Below are 17,432 nucleotides of genomic sequence, written 5' to 3' on the forward strand. Positions count from 1 at the left end.
CAAGATGAATTAAGGAGACAAACAGGGCAAAATGCATATATAGCTTTAAATCTTTATGAGTCTCCTGAACAGAAAATTCTTGCTTATTATCGATGGGAGGTACAATGTATTGTGAATAGAATTAAGGTTCAAAGTAAATCACGCATAGTTTCTATAAGGTGTAGGAAATTAGTACCTTTAACACAGCATTCAATTGTAGGACCCTTCAAGAGGAATCCTGATAGAGCACTAGATTGCTGCATTGAAAAGTTGCAAAAATTGAGTTTGCAAGTGGCAGGACCAGTAAAATTAGGAGCAGCAAGATTGAAGATAGATAAGAAAAGGAAGGCAAAAAAGGGAATGATTTCATCTGAGTAAGGATATCAGTGAGCCTTCAAACTTACCTCATGCTATACCTGTAAGCAAGGATGCTGATTTAGAGTTAGTATATTCAAAAACTGACTCAGCCTTACAATAGACAATCTAGCAAACCAGGGAAAAGACAACGAAGAAAGGAAAAACAAAGCAAGCAGAAAGAAAAATGAGGTTTGTTCTTGTTATACTGCTCAATGCTGTAGCAAGTGAAGCAGTAGGAATAACACACTTTAGTCAACCAAGAGAAAATTTATGGGTGACACTTGCTAATCAAACTAACCAATCATCGCTTTGTCTTAGTCTTGGAGGAGTCACTAACCCATTTCGAACATGCCTGGTGGGACTTCCGCTGTGGTCTCCTGGAGAATTTTGCAGTTTGATAAACAATCAAACCTTATGTATGTCTAACATGTCAAACATCACACTGCCAGTACAACAAGGGTATACTGCAAGTCAGAGTGATGGTTCTCGCCAATGCTTACTAATCCAATCACTTAACACTTCTTTGCATTCTCCTCCTGAGGAATTGGATCTTTTTGGAAGTACAAACGCCAGTATGTCTAACACGACAGCTGGCGGATGGTTTAGCTTCAAATTTTCGGATGCTCAGAATTTAAACCAACCTAAAGAAACATGGGCCACCCTAGATTGATCCCTGAATGTGAGTAAATTCTCTCCGCAGCATTACAGTCAATGTAACGGCACAAATATCACCGCACCAATGAAATTACCCATAGGAATATTTTTGATTTGTGGAGACAGGGCGTGGAATGGTATACCAGCCAAACCACAGGGTAGATCCTGTCATTTGGGGAAATTGTCATTGTTTCACCCTAACGTATCCTTGCTAATGCAGCTGAGTCTAAATTCAAACAGGAAGAGACGTAGCATACATGACTTAGACTGCAGCCAGATAGGAGATCCACAGTTTTGGGGTACATTCAAACAAGTGGTAGTTTCAACTATCTTGCCAGGAGGATCTGCCAATAAAGCTATGAATTTAGCAAAGCAATTAGGGTGCTGGGCAAAGGATGAGCTAAACAAGACATCACAAATTCTAGACATGCTAACCGCAGATGTGCAGAGTGTTAACCATGCTGTTTTGCAGAATAAAGCTGCTGTAGATTTTTTGCTCTTAGCACAAGGGCATGGATGTGAAGAGTTTGAGGGAATGTGTTGCATGAATTTGTCTGATCATTCGGTGTCCATTCCCACTAAGATAAAAGAACTGCAACAGGGACTTCACAGTCTCAAGGAAGAAGAAGGATTAGGAATTGGTGAATGGCTTAAAAGCTTAGGACTTGGGCCATGGCTGAGGAACATTGTGATCTATGCCATAGGACTACTGGGTGTAATTTTACTGTTTTTGCTTATTTTGCCTTGTATCTTTAACTGTATTCAAAACATGGTCAGCCGTACAATAGCAAAAACCTGGCACACTAGTCTTCTTGCTCAAGAAGAAAACGGGGGAAATGTGGAGGATATTATTAATAACCAATCTAGCCTTCTCCTCTGTCGCTCACATATGCCGAGACGTACAATTCGGCTGACTCATCCGCAACCTCCACACAAACGGAGCCTCCTTCTTCTTCATCTGCATCTACCTACGCATCGGCCGAGGACTCTACTACAGCTTATACCTGTGGAGAATATTATTAATAGTTGGTTAGCTGAGAAAGGCCATGCTGACATAATGCCGCTGGTTAAGCTGAGAGAGGGAAGTCAGCAGTCAGTAAGCTGAAAGGAGAAGTCAGCAGTCGGTGACCAATGACAGGCAAGGAAAGACTGCCCTTGCTGCAACATGAGGATAGGGAAGAGAGATTCTTCCTGAGAATATGTAGAAAGTATCAAAAGTATGACCATAAGAATGCAGAAGTAGGCGTAGTTGCTGATATGTAACTAACCAATCCTGAGCTCAACTTTTGCAATATGTATGAAGCTCATTATGAACTGTATTTACCCTGCTGTACTAATCAATAAAATCGGGCCTGTGATGATCTAATTGATGTCCTGGTCTCCTTCCGTCGACACATACCTAAACAAAGAAACCTGAAACATTGGAGTCATCCTCCTCCTAACCCTCATAGCAACTGCTTTTGTAGGATATGTCCTACCGTGAGGCCAAATATCATTCTTAGGAGCTGCAGTAATCACAAACCTATTCTCTGCCATCCCTTACATCGGGCAAACACTAGTCAAGTGAGCCTGAGGCGGGTTCTCTGTTGACAACCCTGCACTGACCCGATTCTTTCTCTCCACTTCCTCCTTGCCTTCGTCATCGTAGGCCTTACTCTTGTCCATCTCACCTTCCTCCACAAAACAGGCTCAAACAACCTGCTAGGCATTCCCTCAGACTGTGACAAGATCCCCTTCCACCCATACTACACCATCAAAGACATCCTAGGATTCGTACTAATGCTCTCCCTACTTGTCTCACTAGCCCTATTCTCCCTCAGCCTCCTAGGTGACCCAGAAAACTTCACCCCAGCCAACCCACTAGTCACCCCTCCTCACATCAAACCCGAGTGATCTTTCCTATTTGCTTACGCCATCCTCCGATCCATCCCAAACAAACTAGGAGGCGTAGTAGCTCTAGCTGCCTCAATCCTCATCCTGTTCCTCACCCCACTACTACATACATCAAAACTATGATCAATACCCTTCCGTCCCCTATCACAAACCCTATTCTGAACCCTAGTCGCCAATGTCCTCATCCTAACCTGAGTAGGCAGCCAGCCAGTAGAACACCCCTTCATCATCAACGGCCAACTAGCCTCATCCACATACTTCACAATCATTCTAGTTCTGTTCCCCCTTGCGGCCGCCCTAGAAAACAAGCTACTTAAACTTTAATTAACTCTAATAGTTTATAAAAACATTGGTCTTGTAAGCCAAAGATTGAAGACTAAACCCCTTCTTTAGAGTTACCCCACCACCCACCTCAGGAAGAAAGGACTCAAACCCTCTGCTCCAATTCCCAAACCTGGCATTTTTCACTAAACTACTTCCTGACCCTACTGCTAAAGAGCTCGAATCACCCCCCGAGACAACCCCTGCACAAGCTCCAACATCCTAAACAAAGTCAACAACAACCTTCACCCCCCAATCAAAAGCAATCCCACCCCCTCTGAATACAACACAGCTACCCCACTGAAATCCAACCGGACCGACAACAAATCCCCACTATTCACCATCCCCTCGTCCATCAACAACCCCAACACACCCCCTATAACAAGCTCCACCATGACAACCAACCCCATCCCAAAACCATAACCAACAACACCCCAGCAACCCCAAGCCTCCGGATAAGGATCCGCTGCCAGCGACACTGAATACACAAACACTACCAACATTCCCCCTAAATAAACCATAACAAGTACCAAAGAAACAAAAGGGACCCCCAAACTCACTAGTCATCTGCACCTTGCAACCGCTGCTACGACCAGCCCCAACACCCCATAGTAAGGAGACAGGTTAATGCAACCGCCAACCCCCCTAGAACAAAACTCAGCCCGAAAAACAGAACAGATTCTATCATAAATTCCCACTTGGCCTCTCTCTGAGATTTACGGCCTGAAAAGCAGTCGTTACAAAATTTAACTATAAGAACACCTAAATACGTCCTTCATTCCCTCCCCCATCCCCTTACCCCCCCCCCCCCCTTCCCCCCCTACCCAGCACGTTTTCTTCTTGCTTTCAGGGTATGTATAATAATGCATCGCACTCTCTGCCCCATCAGACAGTTCATGAAATGTAGGATAATCCACATTACACGTCAAGCTCTTCCACCAAAAACCCAAACGGATGGTATTCGTCCAGCCTACCTACCAGGCACATTATTGCTTCAGGTACCATACAACCCAAGTATTTCTACCCAAGTCCAAGCCGCAAGTGTCACCCAAAGACCCAGGATCTTACCTAATGTACGCAACACCCAACCTAGAGAACGAGGAATGTCCCAGTACACCTTTGAATTCCCCTAGTCTACAGGATTCGCCCACCTCCTAGGTAATATTCTCAGCCAAAAGCCTTCAAGCACTCCCAAGCCAGACATGGTTATCTTTTGATCGCATTTCTCACGAGAACTGAGCTATCAACATCATATGTGCTTTAGTTTATTGCCGTCAAGCACATACCTCTCCTATACTTGCTCTTTTGCGCTATTGGTTGTAACTTCAGGATCATAACTTGCTTCATTCCTTCCTCCTTGCCCTTCACAGATACAAGTGGTCAGTTGAATACTCCTCCCTAACTTCATTACCTCGGCATCCCGACCTCTTGCACTTGTTTTCTTTTAGCGTCTCTTCAATAAGCCCCTCAAGTGCAGAGCAGGTGTTATCTTCCTCTTGACATGTCCATGACATGACCGCCAAGCATATGAATCCCCTAACACCCAGAATGTCATGATCTAACGGATAAGGTTGTCGCAAACTTGGCACTGATGCACTTTGACCCCATTCATGGAGGGCGCGCTACCTACCTCTAGACAACAGATAGTGTAATGGTTGCCAGACATAGTAATTATTTTATCATTCACTAGGAATTAACATTTAAATTCCGTTTTATGCATCTGTTTTTTTATCTAGACTTTTTTTTTTCAAATAACTAAGCCACATATCCCTACATTGTCCAAACTACTTACCATCAATACACTTTCAATTAACTTTCCTCTATATTCCCTACTGTCAAAAATAATAACCGGCCACCATCAACACTCCCCTAACCACCCCCAAACAAACATAATATTAATCCCAAAGCTAGCCCCTCTCCAAAAACCGAAACAAACCACAAGTCATGATGACAAACCATCAACCAGCTACCCACCAAATTTCACGTCCTTGTAGCTTATAGAAAGCATGACACTGAAGATGTCAAGATGGCTGCCACACGCACCCAAGGACAAAAGACTTAGTCCTAACCTTACTGTTAGTTTTTGCTAGGTATATACATGCAAGTATCCGCGCTCCAGTGTAGATGCCCTGAACACCTCAATCAGGGAGATAGGAGCGGGCATCAGGCTCACCACAACCGTAGCCCAAGATACCTTGCAATTGCCTCACCCCCACGGGTAATCAGCAGTAGTTAATATTATGCAATGAGTGTAAACTTGACTTAGCCATAGCATATCCAGGGTTGGTAAATCCTGGGCCAGCCACCGCAGTCATACAGGAGACCCAAATTAACTTTATAACGGCATAAAGAGTGGTCACATGCTATCCAAGTAGCAAAGGTTAAAAAGCAACTGAGTTGTCACAAGCCCAAGATGCCAAAAAGGCCTCCCCATCAAAGAAGATCTTAGAACAACGATTAATTGAACTCCACGAAAGCCAGGGCCCAAACTGGGATTAGATACCCCACTATGCCTGGCCCTAAATCTTGATGCTTACACCTACTAAAGCATCCTCCTGATGCTTTAAGCACCAACGCGTAAAACTCTAAGGACTTGGCGGTGCCCCAAAGCCACCTAGAGGAGCCTGTTCTGTAATCAATGATCCACGATATGTCTGACCATTCCTTGCCAAAACAGCCTACATACTGCTGTCACCAGCCCACCTCCCCTGAAAGCTCAACAGTGAGTTCAATAGCCCCACCACGCTAACAAGACAGGTCAAGGTATAGCCTATGGAAAGGTAGCAATGTGTTACATTTTCTATGTTAGAACATAGCGGCAAAGGGGTATGAAATAACCCCTGGAAGGTGGATTTAGCAGTAGAGTGGGACAATGGAGCCCTCTTTAAGCTGGCCCTGGGGCACCTACATACTGCCCGTCACCCTCCTCGCAGGCGCCCCCCCAATGAACTAATAAGCTACTTAGCCAAAGATGATGTAAGTTGTAACAAGGTCAGTGTACCAGAAGGTGCACTTAGGCTACCAAGACGTAGCTTCAGCAAAAGCATTGAACTTACACCTGAAAAATGTCTGCTAACACCAGATTGTCTTGATGCCAAACTCTAGCCCAATCGACATGATCTGGAATAACAAAGCTACTCCCCCGCACCCAACTAAAGCATTCACTATTCCCAGTATAGGTGATAGAAAAGACACCATTGGCGCGATAGAGACCACGTACCGTAAGGGAAAGATGAAATAATAATGAAAACTAAGCTATAGACAGCAAAGATCAACCCTTGTACCTTTTGCATCATGGTCTAGCAAGAAAAATAATACAAAATGAATTTAAGTTTGCTACCCCGAAACCCAAGTGAGCTACTTACGAGCAGCTATTATTGAGCGAACCCGTCTCTGTGGCAAAAGAGTGGGATGACTTGTCAGTAGAGGTGAAAAGCCAATTGAGTTGGGTGATAGCTAGTTGCCTGTGAAACGAATCTAAGTTCACTCTTAATTCTTCTCCAAGGAAAACCTACAAACCCTAATGAAGCGAATTAAGGGCCATTTAAAGGAGGTACAGCTCCTTTAAAAAAGAATACAATCTCTCTGAGCAGATATATACTGGGTTTTCCAACTGCATTGTGGGCCCTCAAGCAGCCATCAACAAAGAGTGCGTTAAAGCTCTACATTACAAAAATATAAGAACCTTATGACTCCCTCCCCATTAACAGGCTAACCTATATTCAAATAGGAGAAATAATGCTAGAATGAGTAACCAGGGTCCTCCCTCTATGACACAAGCTTACATCTGTACATTATGAACAAACCACCAATATACGTCAAATCAAACAAGCACAGTATTAAGTATCTTGTTAACCTGACAGAGGAGCGTCCATTAAGAAAGATTAAAACCTGTAAAAGGAACTAGGCAAACCCATCAAGGCCCGACTGTTTACCAAAAGCATAGCCTTCAGCAAATGCAAAACAAGTTTTGAAGGTGATGCCTGTCCGGTGACTCACGTTCAACGGCCGTGGTATCCTTACCGTGCAAAGGTAGTGGAATCAATTGTCCCACAAATCGAGACTAGTATGAATGGCTAAACGAGGTCTTAACTGTCTCTTACCAGTAATCAGTGAAATTGATCTCCCTGTACAAAAGCAGGGATAAACCTGTAAGACAAGAAGACCCTGTGGAATTTCAAAACCAGCAACCACCTTAAAACACATACTCACCTACTGGCTTCACTGACACATAAGCTTCTGGTCTGCGTTTTTCGGTTGAGGCGACCTTGGAGCAAAACAAAACCTCCAAAAATTAGATCACACCTCTAGACTAAGAGCAACCCCTCAACATGCTAATAGCATCCAGACCCAATACAATTGATCGATGGACCAAGCTACCCCGGGGATAACAGCACAATGTCCTCCGAGAGTCTGTATCGACGAGGAGGTTTACGACCTCGATGTTGGATCAGGACATCGTAGTGGTGCAGCTGCTACTAAGGGTTTGTTTGTTCAACGATTAACAGTCCTACGTGATCTGAGTTCTGGCGCAATCCAGGTCGGTTTCTATCTATGATGAACTCTTCCCAGTACGAAAGGATAGGAAAAGTGAGGCCAATACCACAAGCAAGCCTTCGCCTTAAGTAATGAAAACAACTAAATTACAAAAGGCTATTACACCCCACCACGTCCAAGAAAAGGACCAGCTAGCGTGGCAGAGCTTGGAAAATGCAAAAGACTTCAGTCCTTTAACTCAGAGGTTCCGATCCTCTTCCTAGCTTAACCCAAACCACCCTCATTATTAACCTCATCATAGCCCACTCCTATGCCCTCCCAAACTTAATCGCAGTAGCCTTCCTTACACTAGCAGAGCGCAAAATCCTAAGCTACATTACAACAGTAGTCCTAGTCCAACTATTCAGCCTTTCCTGAAGGTCTGCCAGTCTGCATTTTCAAAGATGTCTTGCTTGTCCCAGCAAACTGAGGAAATGACAGACTCTGCTGCCACAGACTCTCCCATGGAGCCATCGGAAGCCCTGCAGGTTCCTCTGCAAATGCTGCCCCTGTGGCTGCAGACACCCATTTTTAAGATGAACGCCTTGACAGGAGCTTTACCAAAACAGTGGTATCCTAATGCTCTTTCTGTTTCAAAACCAGAAACTCAGTCACTAAGAAAGAGAAGGAAGACATACAAAAGCCAGGTTAGGATACACCCTAACCTAAGCAGAGGGGAAACATCTACTTACGTGTGAAATATGCTACAAAATAGGCACCATAGGTAATTCCATAGGCAGTGAAAAGCAAAGGAGCAATTCCCTCAATCATTTTAACACTGTCCTGCAAGTTTGCAGGCTGTGCTCACACACTGGAAAAAGCAAGGCTCCTGTCGGTGTGCAACAGCCCACTGACAATTTCCTCAATCAGGAGGATTCTCCTGAACTGAGCAAGTGCTAGGACTGCTCTGACACTCAGGCCTTCCATGCACCAGGGTAACCTTCTGATGTTGCTACGACAAGGTGGCAAACATGCCCTGACATCACAAAGCAAACGCTCCATGTTGGTCTGTAAATTTATGCCAAGCAATAACCAACCTTCCCTACAGGAAACACAAAATAGCCTGGGAAGTTCTCCTCTGTCACAAAGCAGCACAAATTCCCCTTGCGGGCCAAACCCTGTCTTTCAAGGGATCCAACAGGAACTCCAGGAGTGCACAAAGCACCTACAGCCTGTACCCCAACTGAGCACTCAGATGGCACCCAAGCAAAGGAAACGAGCCCAAGAAAATGGCCCAAAGCATTGCCCATCTGAGAAATTACCCTCCTTTTAACTTTTTAAAGGTTTATTAAACCTTAAGAAAAGGCTGTATAAGGAAAGATTGGAGCACTGGAAAGTCTCCATGATTAGCAGCCACATGCTCATCTACAAAAGGGATGCTCTGCTTTTCATACCCTTAACCCCTCCCAATGTTTTTTCAGTCAACTCTTTCTCTGCCGTTCAGTGGTGGAGATTACTTTCTTGCATCTTGATTGGAGGTCAGGTGTTGTTACACCCCGCCTGCTGGTCACAAACCAGCCCTCCCCAACTGCCCTGACTACCAAGGCTATTACAAGGGGGAAAAGAAAGAGGACTATGAGAGGACATATTACAATAGCAGCACTTTACATTTGAACAGAATATTTATCCACATAATATCTATCTCTTAATTGTGAGAGCCAACTATTACATTACTCACCTATAATGCACAGAAGCAAGAAAGAAGGCACTGGGTTGGCATAACAGCTGAAATCATTGCTAACAAATCTCCCCACATATTTGCACCTTTATTGGACATGGCCAGGACTCCTGTGGATGTACATCTCTGCCTTTCTTGCCCTTTGGAAGCAGTCAACCTGGCAACTTGTGGGGAAACCAAGGGCTTTGTGGGGGCTGCATTGCTCTGCACACACCCAGGCCCCCCGTGGCACAGAGCTTTGGTGCCTAAAAAGATCAACCAGAGGAAAACAGCTGGAGAAGGTTTCATTTGGACCTTTCTTCCCTGCTAACAGAAGTTGTCAAAATGAAAGTGACCAAGCAGGGCCTGATCCCTGCTGCCAGCTCAGGGTTAGAAAGGAGGCATTACTTGATTTCATTGCTGGGTGCACAGGGAGTAACTTCCCTAAGTCAAGCACACCCAGCAATCTCACCTAGTAGTTTGTATCCATGGAACTAAGACATATTCAATACTTTGCTGAAACTCACAGGCTAAACATTACCTCCAATTTATCGACATATTTCAATCACTTCTCAGAATTTATTGACATCAGAGTAGGAGTGCCCTGTAGATCCCTGCTGGTCATTGTCACAGGTTCAGGTGACCCATGCACAAAATAACCCAGGACAAAACTGGGCTTGCAAAGCAAATTCATTCCATTACTTGCAATAGCATATAATACATACTGACCTCTGGATTCCCAAAAATCAACTGGAGAAGGAGTTGGAGCTTGGTGCTCAGCAGCAGGGGCAGGTAGGCAGTGCACTTGCAGGACATCCCCTTGATCAAAACGCTATGCATCTCATCCTTCTCAAATCTCCAGCCCAGAACTAGGTCTTGTATCTCCTGCTCAGGAGCGGAATTTCCCCAGTTACAGCATCAGCTCACACATGCCTGGCGTGTGAGATGATGGCTCAGGATGACTCCATGACTCCCTGCCACCAAGGGCTCTATTGTGCATTGCTCTCCTTTCAAAGCTTGACTGCCCACCCATTGACCAATCCATTGTTTCTCTTTCAAGGCTCAAGGTCCCAGCTCTTAAACAAGACACTTTTCTTCATTGTCTTGTCAACCTGCTCAAACATGGATCAAATATGGCAGGGCCTGGGACACAACTCCAGTTCCTGACACAGTCCTTTGGGAAATATTCCCATTCCTCAAATTCTCCTTTGGTGGTCAAGAGCCTCCTAAAAACACTTTCTTCCCCCTGAATGCATTCCAGCTACCTTCTTAGCAGGACCACTCTCCTTATTCTCAAGGCCAAGATAGCCACTTGCACACAGTAAGCACTGCAGTGGGGGAATACGTGGTTCAGCACTCCTGTTAAAGCTAAAGGAATTGAAAAGACTATGCCCTGTTTGTTGGACTTAATGCCTCTCCATCCTATTCTGGGAATCAAACACAAGTGTTTCATCAATACACCCTGCAAGTGCTCTTGCTGAGTGAAGCCACATTGCTGTGTCAATAAAGCAGCCAGGACTCAGTTTCTTCATGCAGGGAAAGCCAATTCTTTAGTCAAATAACTCATTTTTATACTGTTTTCACAGACCTCGTGTTCAACTCCAACTGGCTGGTAGTTTCCTTGCCACACAATTTATTGCTTAGAAGGTGTATTAGTGTGTACATGCTAAGACTCACACTTTCTAAGACTCACTCTTACTCAGGTGATTACATTTTTTTTCGTGCACGCTCATGGACAGGTTTCTTGTTTATTACAGATGCAAACAGTTTTCTCAGCACAATAGCTTGTTGTGCTAACTGCACTCAGGACTATTCCCATGGGAAGTTAGCTGGCTGCATGTAGAAGATGCAACAGGACAGTTGGGAATTTACCATAGTGTGGTAAATAGGTATGATTCATGCTGATAAAAATTGAAACAAGAATCAATATTGATACAGTAATTAATATTTAGAAATATTAAAACAGTAAAAAGTTGTAATGCCAAAGAAAAAGGGAGAGGCGGGGCTCTACCTTCCCCCCCCTCCCCGCAGATGTTCAGGAACAGGAGGAAAGCAAGAGATAATGGTTGCTAAAAACTAACAAAGAAGGGACACTCTGGTTGTGTCCCAGGAAAATGCTAATTATAAGGGATTTATTGCCTTGATGCCTAAATGCAGTAATTTTGTTAGTTTTGGCTTACATTGTATTGGCTTGGTGGGCATGTGTAACGCAAAGCTGAATTAAAGGACAAAGAGGAAGACTACAAAATCTTCCTCAGATGACCCCCAAAGACTTGTGCGACCACCAAACCGAGTGGTGGCACATGCGTGGTAAAGATGATAATGAGGACGGAGGTAGAAGTGTGCTGAATCGAAAATGGGAGGAGATGGCATTGACAGATGGCATATAAGGAAGAATCTTCACTTGGCAAGCTCGTACATGATTTGGCAAGGGTCCCAGAGCCCTGCACTCCACACTCCGTGGTTATCTTTTGCTTATGTGCTATTATTGGAACCAAATTCTCCCTTATTTTAATCAAATATAATATAACCAATTTTTAATTTTTTTTATTTTAAATAATAAATTAAAATTGCTACTACTTTTAATATTGTTTGGGGTTTTTTTATGATGGGATAACTGAGCAAACATAGCAATAGGAAGGCCTGATTTTATAAGGTCTTTCTTTTCTAATAACCCTACCTGTGTGCAGCACATTATGACTTTCTTTCAGAAATTAATGAAGAAAACACAAATTGCCTACTGAAACCCTTCTGCCCCCTGCCAAATCAGTTCACTCCTCAAGCACAAGCCTCAGGCAAATCCCTGATGTGCCTCTCTCCCAGGAGCTCAGAGCTGCATTGCACAGCCCTTGCTGTGCGCCAGAGAGCACAAAGCAGGCTGGCCTGGTGGGCCTGCATATTTCTGCCAAACACTCTGCATGTCACACCTTTGCTCTGGCTCAGTGCAGAACTGCAGGGTTGCAGGTGCTTCCTCCCAGAGCTGCGTGAGGCGCTGGCTCCTGCAGATGGGCCCTGCCAAGCTGTCCCTGCCTCACGCTGGTCTCGCTTCCCCTGGCACAAGTGCCGGGCCTGAAGGAGGCTGCCCTGTGCTCCAGCCTGCCGAGCAGCCCGGCTCCCTGCCCTGGTGCCCAGAGTGCTGCACACACTGCTGGCCTTTGCCAGGAGTTGCAGGGCAGCCAGCAGAAGAGGAGGAATCCTCCGCCAGCCCAGCGGCCCGCGGCTGCCCTTGGCCTTTCTCTGCTCCTGGGCACACTGCAGATGGCCAATGCCTCCAGGCTGGGCTGTGCCCAGCACGGCTGCGCTTCCCCTTGGCAGCAGCCAGCTGCCACCTGGGCTCTGAGGGCAGAGGATTCGCCTGCTCCCAGGAAGAGGCACCCAGGGCCCGGCTGCTGCCTCTTGCAGCTCCAAGGGCCTCTTTCCACCCTGTCTCGGCCGCGGCTCAGCTGGGGCTCCAGCCCGGGCAAGGCCGGGCCCGCTCTCACCTCACAGGTGCTGACAGCTCTGCACCACAGGAGACCTTCCCGAGCACCCTCTCTGATCTTTCTGCTTTCTCACTTGATCAAGGCTTTCCTCCAGCCAAAGAGATTATTGCATTTAGGGATCCAAGTCCAAGTGGCAGGAGCTCCAATGCTCTCCAGTCACAGCTGAAGGCCTGCATCTGCATAAGATGTTTGGGCTGCCCCATTCTTCCTTTGCTTTTGCCTGCAAATGCCATTGTCCTTTCTGCCTCAAATAGAAGTACCAAAGATGGCCAAAAACTGACCAGTGGGCCATATTCCAAAGGCAGTCTGGTCTGGAGAGGATGACTGAAGAAGATCCTTCCCCACTTTGACACCATACCAAAGACACCGTTTCACTTTCCTCCTTTAAGAAACAACAGACAATTCAGATGGAATTCTGGAGTTCATTCGCAGAGTGAGAAGGAAGGGGATCTTCAAGGTGAGTTGTGGTTTCAGAAACTTTATTGATTTTCAATCCTATTCTGCAGTCCTATTAGACAATCCTACTCTAACCCTAACCCTAACCCTTACCTTAACCCTAATCCTTATCCTTATCCTTATCCTTATCCTTATCCTTATCCTTATCCTTATCCTTATCCTTATCTATATGTTTATCCATATGTTTATCCTTATGTTTATCCTTATGCCTATGCTTATCCTTATCCTTATGCTTATCCTTATCCTTATGCTTATCCTTATCCTTATGCTTATCCTTATCCTTATCCTTATCCTTATCCTTATCCTTATCCTTATCCTTATCCTTATCCTTATCTATATGTTTATCCATATGTTTATCCTTATGTTTATCCTTATGCCTATCCTTATCCTTATCCTTATCCATATGTTTATCCTTATGTTTATCCTTATGCCTATGCTTATCCTTATCCTTATGCTTATCCTTATCCTTATGCTTATCCTTATCCTTATGCTTATCCTTATCCTTATCCTTATCCTTATCCTTATTCTTATCCTAATCCTTAATCTAATCCTAATCCTAGTCCTAACCTACAATCCTACTCTAAACCTGTTTAGGAATAAATAAATGGTCCTGATGTGATTGTCACATTTTTGTCTCCTTCCTCTTCACTGCAACAATCAGTGGCACCAGGCTGGACGCAGGCTCAGCATATCTTACAAATGGATGCTGCCCAAAGGGAAAAAAACCAAATCAACAAAATACAATGAACCATGACTTTCCAAGCTCAGTGCTTCACAGGATTGCTCCTGCCCCTAGAAGGATGCAGGAAGAGGAACAATGGGACCGTCTACACCTCCATCTTGATGTGCAGGATTTTGCCATCACAGGCAAACCTGGCCCAGAATCTCACTCACCCATTTATACAGGTGTCTTCATCTTGCTGAGATTTTAGCCCTGCCAGTGCTCTAGAAATGGTGCTTTCTGTCCTTGGAGTTTCTTCTTTTCAGGAAACTCCAAAGCCTCTCATTGGTCCCTCTCTTTGTAAGACAGGCACTGTGCTGATTTCCGCAGGGAGACAGAGCAGTGTCTACCTTTCCATGCCCTGCCCCTTGTGTGCTGGTCGGCACCTTCCTTCCCAGCAGGGCCAGCCCAGGGGCACTGGGCCCTGCAGTTCCCACTCTGCCACACAACCTGGCAGCAACCCTGGCACAGTTCCCGTCTGCTTGAGGGTGCCAGGCAGCAGATGGGGCTGGGACAAGTCCCTCCTGGCTGTCTCTGTTTGTGGCAGAAACCTCTAAGGGTGGGCTGGGGGGCACAAACCAGGGCCCCTCAGAGGCTCAGAGTGAACCCCCACAGCCCCTCCTGCCCACAGCCAAATCTCTGACTGCTCAGCTGGGACTGGCTTCCTTGGGTTCCTGCACCTCCATTTCATGTCTCTGTACCCTGCATTGCTCTACTTCAATTCTTTTGACATTAGGTAAAACTGAACACAGCACCAAATTAAAAAACTAAGAGCGTGACAGAAACAGAAAACAGAGCACCTCTCCTCTCAGGAAATGTAGAGAGAGGTGGAGTTATTCAGCTTTGTGAAGAACAGGCCCCAGGGAGACTTTATTGCCACTTTCCAAGACTTCAGAGTGGCTTTGAAGAACGTGGGGGACATCTTTTTTAACTAGGCCAATTACAATAGGATGTGGGTGAATATTTTTAAACAAAATGGGGATCAAGTCAGAGTAGGTCTAAGGAAGAACTTGTTTACTCGGAGCATGGTGCCACCCTGGCACAGGTTGCCCCAAGAGCTTGTAGGTGCCCCGTCCCTGCAACCATTTCAAGTCAGGTGGGAAAGGGCTCTGAGCTACCTGCTCTCTTTCAAGATGTCCCTGCTCATTGCAGGACACTTGCACCAGAGGACCTTTAGAGGGCCCTGCCAGCCCAGCCCAGTCTAGGATTCCTCACCATTTTCATTTGAAGAGCCCCAAGAGTGGAAGTGAGGAAGAAGAGGGCTCATCTGATGTCTTGGACTTGAGTGGAGGAGGAGCCCATCCCTCAGAGCCTGTTTCACCTGCAGCCCCTTCACATTTTACCTGCAGGAGCTCCTTGGCAGACCAGCGCTGCTCCTCATCTCTCTGCAGGCAGCAGCTCAGGAAGTCACGCAGCAAAGCTGAGAGGAGCTTGGGATGCTGCAGTTTTGGGGTCCCTACTTTGGCTATCAGGCGTCGAGCCTGGAGAAAAAAACCCATGAGGCTCCACCTGCTGCTTTCACATCTCTAAGGCTCTCCCAGATCCCTTTGTTTAGCCTCTGTTCCTCAGTGGCAGTTACTGCCCTGACAGAGACCCAGAGATGACTTTCCTTTCCCAACCAAAAATCCAAACCCTGATGCGGCCACAGCTTTTCCACCATCCCACAGATCTTGCCTTGGCAGCTGATTTCATTGACTGACCTAGTTAGTGGGAACTACATCAGCAAAAGCATGTTTACTTCTCTGAGGATTCATACCAGTTTTAGAGGCTTTATGGAAGAGGGACTGTGCTATACTAACTAATTTCAAGGGTTAGTTCATGGAAGGCATCTCTGCACTGCTTGTTGGTCCTTTAAGCACACGTGCCTTAGAACAAAACTCATCAAGCTTTTTGTGCTGTTCTTGAAAACAATGGGAATTGGAAGAAAAGAAAGAAAATCCATCAGGTAATCCCCAGGTAAGGAAATAAAGATTTACAAACTCATCTTCAACACAGCCACATTAAGATGCCTGCTGCGGTGTATTGGGATGGAAATGCTTGCTTGGGCACACAGGTGCCACCTGCAGCTCTGTCTCTCAGCAGTCTGAAAATTGCAGCTTCCCATTTTGCAGCAAAAGACAAAATTGTCATGGTCAGAAGAAGGAGAGGTGCCATCCCTATGGTCACCCTCTGCTCATTTGGCTACTCAAGTCAATGCATTAGTGGTAGGTCCATCTCAGAAAGTGCCAGGAAACAAACGGGAGGTTTTGGCAGGCTCTCCACATCACCAGGCTCTGGCTTGGTGACACAGAGAACGTGCCTTGGGCTGTGAAAAAACATGGTCACTAAATGCAGTACAGCAGCACTGCACAAGAAGCAGAAGAGACTCAGTGGCCTTTACACACTCATGCCCAGGTTGCAGGCATGTTTCCCAGTGAGAAGAAACTGCACACTGGGTTAGGTTCCCCTCTAAAGACTACAGTTTTAGAAACTTTGTTGGGTTTGGGTTTCCTTCCTTCATTTATGGAAAGATAACAGAAGTTCCAAGATGCTTGTTTCCTTTTTCTGGGGCCATCTCCACAGACAAAAGAACTGGAACCACTTATAACCCAAAGGAAAGTGTTTCCTGAGAATGGAGTTTGTTTGCATGTGGTAAGGCTTGAGTTCGACCACTGATGTATCCAAATCTACAGCAGATGCTGATGTGTTGCAGGGACATTTTTAGAGGGGACCTTGGTGGAAGTAGTTCCAGCAGATGGCAATGGGATTTTGTCCAATGGCATGCAGGGAATGGGACAGGTGAGAAAGACAGTGGGATCGGTGAGTATTTGCTGCTTACCGAGGCATGACTTTGGTCCCAGTAAGGAGGTTCTTTTTCTAACATTTCAATCCCCACAATTCCAAAAGACCATATGTCCACTTTGGGGCCATATGGTTGACCTGTCGCCACTTCAGGCGCCATCCACCAAGGAGTCCCGGCTACCAAGCACGGTCTGCTCTGCTCAGAGTTGAGCTGAGTAGAGAGGCCAAAATCAGCTGAGGAGAAAGAAAAATACTGGTTTTATTTTAATTCTGTGCAATTGGGAAAGCAAGCAAAAGAATTCCCCAGTAGAGGTTTGAAAATGTGCTGTTGAATCTCCTGACAATGGCAACTTAAAAAATCCCCCGATTTTTTACACTGCCTCCAGCAGTGGCTTTTGTTCTTTGGAAACTTTAGACTTGTAGCTCCCTCCCTCTTCCTGGACACACACAGGATAACACTACTCTTGACTTCTTGTTCCTTGTCCTATCTCTGTGCACGTGGCAACTGAGCCCTCAGCTCACAGTGGGTGTCCCTGCGCTGCCACCAGCACCATTTTTGGGGAGCTGGCTGTCACTCCAAGCAGCCCCACACCCA

At 45.7% G+C, this 17,432-nt stretch overlaps 1 pseudogene; it reads left to right on the forward strand.

The window, feature by feature from the left end:
* The first annotated feature begins 1,826 nt into the window (after positions 1-1,826).
* LOC131569183 (cytochrome b-like) lies at positions 1,827-2,883 on the forward strand (annotated as a pseudogene).
* Positions 2,884-17,432: the final 14,549 nt, after the last annotated feature.

This window comes from Ammospiza caudacuta, chromosome 29 (assembly GCF_027887145.1).
Source record: "Ammospiza caudacuta isolate bAmmCau1 chromosome 29, bAmmCau1.pri, whole genome shotgun sequence".
In the NCBI taxonomy this organism is placed as follows: domain Eukaryota; kingdom Metazoa; phylum Chordata; class Aves; order Passeriformes; family Passerellidae; genus Ammospiza; species Ammospiza caudacuta.